The sequence below is a fragment of the Prunus dulcis genome, chromosome 8 (assembly GCF_902201215.1).
Source record: "Prunus dulcis chromosome 8, ALMONDv2, whole genome shotgun sequence".
Taxonomy (NCBI): Eukaryota; Viridiplantae; Streptophyta; class Magnoliopsida; order Rosales; family Rosaceae; genus Prunus; species Prunus dulcis.
The window spans coordinates 573,482-580,922 of NC_047657.1; positions in this window are offsets into that span (position 1 = coordinate 573,482).

Here is a 7,441-nt window from a genome sequence, read left to right on the forward strand (position 1 = left end):
GAGTTGTTGGTGTATTGCATAGGTCTAGAGATTGGATTTCACTCAAAACCCACCAAATGACTCCTCCCACCATATTATGATGTTCCCCAAGTTTTGGACTCAATCCGATATCGATTGGTCCATCAAATTGGACAATTCAGGTTCGTACGAAGTTCGTTCTGAAATGGAGTGGTTGGTGTATTTCTTAGTTCTTAAGATTGGATTTCACTCATAACCTACCAAATGACTCCTCCCACCATATTACGATGTTCCCCAAGTGTTGGACTCAATCCGATATCGATTGGTCCATAAAATTGGAGAATTCAGGTTTGTGCGAAGTTCGTTATGAAATGGATTGGGTGGTGTATTGCATAGTTCTATAAATTGGATTTCACTCCAAAGTCATCAAATCACTCCTCCCACCGTATTATGATGTTCCCCAAGTTTTGGACTCTATACGATATCGATTGGTCCACGAAAATGGACAATTCAGTTTCGTACGAAATTCATTCTGAAATGTAGTGGTTGGTGTTTTGCAGAGGTTTAAAGGTTGGATTTCACTCAAAACACCCCAAATGACTCTTCCCACCATATTATGATGTTCCCCAAGTTTTGGACTCAATTCGATATCGATTGGTACATGAAATTGGACAATTCAGGTTCGTTCTAAGTTCGTTCTGAAATGGAGTGGTTGATGTTTTGCATAGTTTTAGAGATTGGATTTCACTCAGAACCCACCCCAAATGACTCCTCCCACCATCTTATGATATTCCCCAAGTTTTGGACTCAATCCGATATCGATTGTTCTACGAAATTGGAAAATTCAGGTTCGTACGAAGTTCGTTATGAAATGGAGTGGTTGGTGGTTTGAATAGTTTTAGAGATTGAATTTCACTCAAAACTCACCAAATGATGCCTCCCTCCAAATTATGTTTTTCCCCTAGTTTTGGACTCAATCCGATATCGATTGGTCCGTGAAATTGGACAATACAGGTTCGGACGAAGTTCGTTCTGAAATGGAATGGTTGGTGTTTTGCATAGTTTTAGAGATTGGATTTCACTCAAAATGTACCAAATGACTCCTCCCACCGTATTGTGATGTTACCCAAGTTTTGGGCTCAATCCGATAACGATTGGTCCCTGAAATTGGAAAATTCAAGTTCATACGAAGTTCGTTCTGAAATGAAGTGGTTGGTGTTTTGCATACTTCTAGACGTGGGATTTCACTCAAAACCTACCTAGTGACTCTTCCCACCATATTATGTTGTTCCCCAAGTTTTGGACTCAATCTGATATAGATTGGTCCATGAAATTGGACAATTCAGGTTTGTACGAAGTTCGTTCTAAAATGGAGTGGTTGGTGTTTTGCATAGTTTTAGAGATTGGATTTCACTCAAAAAGCACCAGATGACTCCTTCCACCGTATTATGGAGTTCCCCAAGTTTTGGACTCAATCCGATATCGATTGGTCCATCAAATTGGACAATTTAGGTTCATACGAAGTTCGTTCTGAAATGAAGTGGTTGGTGTTTTGCATAGTTCTAGACATTGGATTTCACTCAAAACCTACCTAATGACTCCTCCCACCATATTATGTTGTTCCCCAAGTTTTGGACTCAATCCGATATCGAATGGTCCATGAAATTGGAAAATTCAGGTTCGTACGAAGTTCGCTGTAAAATGGTGTGGTTGGTGTATTGCATAGTTTTAGAGATTGGATTTCACTCCAAACCCACCAAATGACTCCTCCCACCATTGAGAGGACCCGACCCAAATTCCCCTTTGGAATCTGAGCCGAACCCTGTGCGTGTCCGACACCTGTGAATGCCAGACACAATTTACTAAAACACCATTCTAACCAAAAGTCCAAGAAGTTCAAGTGTGACTTCTACCGAAAATTCGGCACAGACTCCCCTGTAAATTGGACATCTCCCCCAAAAACTTCCACCTGTCAAACATGCATAAACAAATACAACCCAACTCCCAGCATGTAACAAATTATAACAAATAATCAAGCATCATCTCGTTCTGGCCTCAGGCCTCACTAAACTGAATAAAACACTATGCTAAGAACATTCAAATCACATTCTTAGAACATCCTCGGAACAATGTTTGATTTCATAATAACTTAACTGGACTACCTTAGAAAGTCACTAAAGGTTCTAATATGCCTAGGACACGTGTCCCGTGAGTTTGGTCTCGATCGGACGGTCGGATTGATCACGATCGCACGATCGGATGGTTACTGTAAACCTAGCCCTAGGGTTGGCATTTTCGGAGTATCTGGGACTCCGTTTTACGATCCATCGAATCCTACACGGTCTTGGAATTATCTAGATCGACATATACGAGAATATCTACGATCCAACGGTTCAAATGTATCGAACCCGGAAATCGCACAATATGCGAGATCCGATCGGGGCTTAAACGTTGTCCGAATTGAGATCCGCGAATTCCTACACGCTCGTGAGGACCAAGGGATTATTCCAGGCAGCGCGTGGGTGGCTTGATCAATTCCGATGACCAGAAAACTCTGTTATTGAAGCCCAGCTTCCTACCCTAGGTTCATAACGCGATTTGGAGTGACCTTTCTTCTTGGAGCTACCCCCGAAACTGGCCGGAAGTGGCTGGAATAGCGATCCCAAATCTGGATAAACTTAGGGTTATAAAACGAACCACCTAGGCTATAAATTGATCAAATCCTACCCAATCATCAGCTAGAGCTCGAAAAGTAGGGAAGAAACCATAACTCACTCGATTGATTTGGCCTTCGGAGTCACCAGAAACTCTAAAGCACCGCTGGAAAACCCGTCCCTTTTCTGACCTTCGAATCGAGCTCATTGTCACCGAATCAGATCGGGTCTTGGGTGGGTTTTGTAGAGGAGGAGGAGGAGGAGGGGAAGAGATGGTGTCTCCAAAGAATGATGGAAGTGGAGGGAATTAAGAAAATAACCAGAAAAGCTGGTTAAATCGCAAGGAAGAAGAAGAACAGCCACTGTAGCGGCACTTTTAGACCTTTTCTCCTTCGTTACAACTTGGAATTGGGCATGCCGCATGTCTACGAACTCATATCATCGACCTCTACGCAATGGTGCCACCCAAATTCCCAAATTCTTTTCCAAACAAAAAGTCCACTTCAAACCCAATAAAATATTCTGGGAGTATTTTAGTCCTTTCCTTGAATAAAATCATAATTAAGACTTAATCAAGGATCGGGTTGTTACAACCATATTATGATGTTCCCCAAGTTTTGGACTCAATCCGATATTGACTGGTCCATGAAATTGGACAATTCAGGTTCGTACGAAGTTCGTCCTAAAATGAGGTGGTTGGTGTTTTGCAAAGTTTTAGAGATTGGATTTCTATGAAAAAGCACCAAATGACTCCTCCCACCATATTATGGAGTTCCCCAAGTTTTGGAATCAATCCGATATCGATTCGTCCATGAAATTGGACAATTCAGGTTCGTACGAAGTTGCTTTGAAATGGTGTGGTTGGTGTATTGCATAGTTTTAGAGATTGGATTTCACTCAAAACCCACCAAATGACTCCTCGCACCATATTATGATGTTCCCCAAGTTTTGGGATCAATCCGATATCGATTGGTGCCTGAAATTGGACAATTCATGTTCGTACGAAGTTCATTCTGAAATGGAGTGCTTGATGTTTTGCGTAGTTTTAGGCATTGGATTTCATTTAAAAAAAAACGAAATGACTCCTTCCACCAAATTATGATGTTTCCCGACTTTTGGACCCAATCCGATATCGATTGGTCGATGAAATTGGACAATCCAGGTTCGTACGAAGTTCGTTCTGAAATAGAGTGGTTGGTGTATTGCATAGTTCTTGAGATTGGATTTCACTCCAAAGTCACCAAATGACTCCTCCCACCATATTATGATGTTCTCTAAGGTTTGGACTCAATCCGATATCGATTGGTCCATGAAATTGGACAATTCAGGTTCCCACGAAGTTTGTTCTAAACTGGAGTGGTTAGTGTTTTGCATAGTTTTAGAGATTGGATTTCACATAAAAAGCACCAAATGACTCCTCCCACCATATTATGATGTTCCCCAAGTTTTAGACTCAATCCGATATCGATTGGTCCATGAAATTGGACAATTCAGGTTCGTACGAAGTTCATTATGAAATGGAGTGTTTGGTGTTTTGCATAGTTTTAGATATTGGATTTCACTCAAAAAGCACCGAACGACTTCTCCCACCATATTATGATGTTCACCAAGTTTTGAACTGAATCCGATATCGATTGGTCCATGAAATTCGACAATTCAGGTTCGTACGAAGTTCGTTATGAAATGGAATAGTTGGTGGTTTGCATAGTTTTAGAGATTGGATTTCACACAAAAAGAACCAAACGACTCCTGCCACCACACTATTGAGGTCTCCTAGGTTTGGACTCAATCCAATATCGATTGGTACATGAAATTGGACAATTCAAGTTCGTACGAAGTTCGTTCAGAAATGGAATGGTTGGTGTATTGCATAGTTCTAGAGAGTGGATTTCTCTCCAAAGTTATCAAATGACACCTCCCACCATATTATGATGTTCCCCAAGTTTTAGACTCAATCCGATATCGATTTGTAAATGAAATTAGACAATTCAGGTTCGTACGAAGTTCATTTTGAAATGGAGTGGTTGGTGTTTTGCGCAGTTTTAGAGATTGGATTTCACTCAACACCCACCAAATGACTCCTTCCACCATATTATGAATTTCCCCAAGTTTTGGACTCAATCCGATATCGATTGGTAAATGAAATTGGACAATTCAGGTTCGTGCGAAATTCAATCTAAAATGGAGTGGTTGGTGTATTGCATAGTTCTAAAGATTGGATTTCACTCCAAAGTCACCAAATGACTCCTCCCACCATATTATGATGTTCCCAAATTTTGGGACTCAATCCGATATCGATTGGTCCATGAATACGAAGTTCATTATGAAATGGAGTGGTTGATGTATTGCATCGTTTTATAAATTGGATTTCACTCAAAAAGCACCAAATGACACCTCCCACCATATTATGATGTTCCCCATGTTTTGGACTCAATCCGATATGGATTGGTAAATGAAATTGGACAATTCAGGTTCGTACGAAGTTCGTTCTGAAATCGAGTGGTTGGTGTATTGTATAGTTTTAGAAATTGGATTTCACTCAAAAAGCACCAAATGACACCTTCCACCATATTATGATGTTCCCCAATTTTTGGACTCAATCCGATATCGATTGGTCCATGAAAATGGACAATTTAGGTTCGTACGAAGTTCATCATGAAATGGAGTCGTTGGTGTATTGCATAGTTTTAGAGATTGGATTTTAGTCAAAACCCACCAAACGACTCCTCCCACCATATTATGAAGTTCCCAAAGTTTTGGACTCAATCCGATATCGATTATTCCACGAAATTGGACAATTCAGGTTCGTACGATATTTGTTCTGAAATGGAGTGGTTGGTGTTTTGCATAGTTTTTGGGATTGGATTTCACTCAAAACACAGCAAATGACACCTCCCACCCTATTATGATGTTCACCGAGTTTTGGACTCAATCCGATATCGATTGGTCCATGAAATTGGACAATTCAGGTTCGTACGAAGTTCGTTCCGAAATGGAGTGGTTGGTGTATTTCACAGTTTTAGGGATTGAATTCACTACAAGGAAAATCCCTTTTAGCGACGAAACAGGATGGTCGCTATAACACCAAATTTCGTCGCCAAAGAAAAATAGCGACGAATATTTTTGGTTGCCAAGGTCGTCGTGGAAAGCTCGTGGCTAAAAGATACAATGCGACGAAATAGGATTTCGTCGCTAAAATATTTTGGTGACCAAATGTGTCGTCGCTAAACAGCTCTAAGTTGGTCGCCTATAGAGAGGGAGTTGCCACCAAAATACCAAAAATTCCCGCGAACATGGAATTATTTGGCGACGAAATAAATATTTGGTCGCCTGAATATTTCAGCGACGAATTTTTTGGTCGTGAAAGATGTAGTTTATTTGTAGCATATGTTAGTTGGTTTGGTTATTTTCATAATGAGCGACGAAACTGATTGGTCGCCAAAACTATAGGTATTGGTATTATCAGATGGAGCGACGAAAACTAATTCGTCGCCAAGATGTGTATTTATTTATTTATTCTATATAATTATTTATATTTCAATCTTTGTAACATAATATTATTTAGTCCATAAAGATTTTGAAAAACAGTAAATAGATGAAATTAATAGAAATAGGATAATTACTATTCAAAAAGATACTAGTTGTTTAAGCACACATCAGTGTATTCTAGATACAAAAGTCCCCAAGGTATGTATGCTAGATACAAAAACCATCAAGTAGCTAGATACAGAAGCCCCATAGAACCCCCAAGGAAGGCTAGATACAAAAACCATCAAGTATGTAGATGTACACACAACTTAATGACTATTTCCAATATCATCAAGATCCTCATAAACATTACGTGAACCACCATTATTACCTTGATCATCATCACAAGGAGAATCACCAACATGCTGGAACAGAACACCTAAATGTGAGGGTAAAGGACCATCATGGGTTCGCATCCACTCAATGACATCCAAAAGTTTACCCACTATGCCCTGAAGCTCACTTACTGTGCCTTTCAACTCACCAACTGTGCCTTCAAGTTCCTCAACCTTTTGCTCTGTAGCAAAAGAGGAGGCAACTCCACCACTATGCGAACTCTCCATTCGAAGACTAGAACACAAGCCTCGAATCCTCTTGCCCTTTGCAACCCCAAGTTCTACAATCATGATCTCTAATTGTTGTGGGATAGGGAGTGTGACTTGATCTAGTGGAGTTCCTGAACTCTCTGCCACTTGTTGCTTGGCCTTCTCATACTCTTCATTCATCTTCTTCTACAAAAAGAAGCAAAATAAAGATAAGTAAATATATATAAATGCATAAAAAGAATGAAGTAAATGGTACGCCAGTACGACCAATTTTGTTCATAAACTAGCAATGCCAATTATCCTAATCAAACAGTCACAAAGGAAAAAAAAAAAAAAACTTGAAGCAAATAATGAAAGGAAAAGGCACATAAAAATGGAATAGATCTCTTTGGATATGCAAATTGCAGAAAGTTTGAAAATACTCACAGATCTTATAAAGATTATTTTCTGCATCTCCTGAAAGCAACAACAATACAAACAAGAAACTTCCAAAAACAGGGATTATAAATATTTGCCCAGCAACATGGCCCCCTCATAATTGGGCCTAAATTTTAACTTCTAAGAGCACAACGGGTTATTAGAACTGAATTTATTTAATAGGTGTTTGGAAATTGGGCCTTCAAAGAGGAAGAGAATTACAGCTGCAGCAGCTCTGTTTCAAAACAATCTTAGCATGCACTTTTGGTCATCAATATATAAGATCATGGAAAATTTAGAAAACTCAGACACATATTTTCATTGTGTTTCTAATTAATT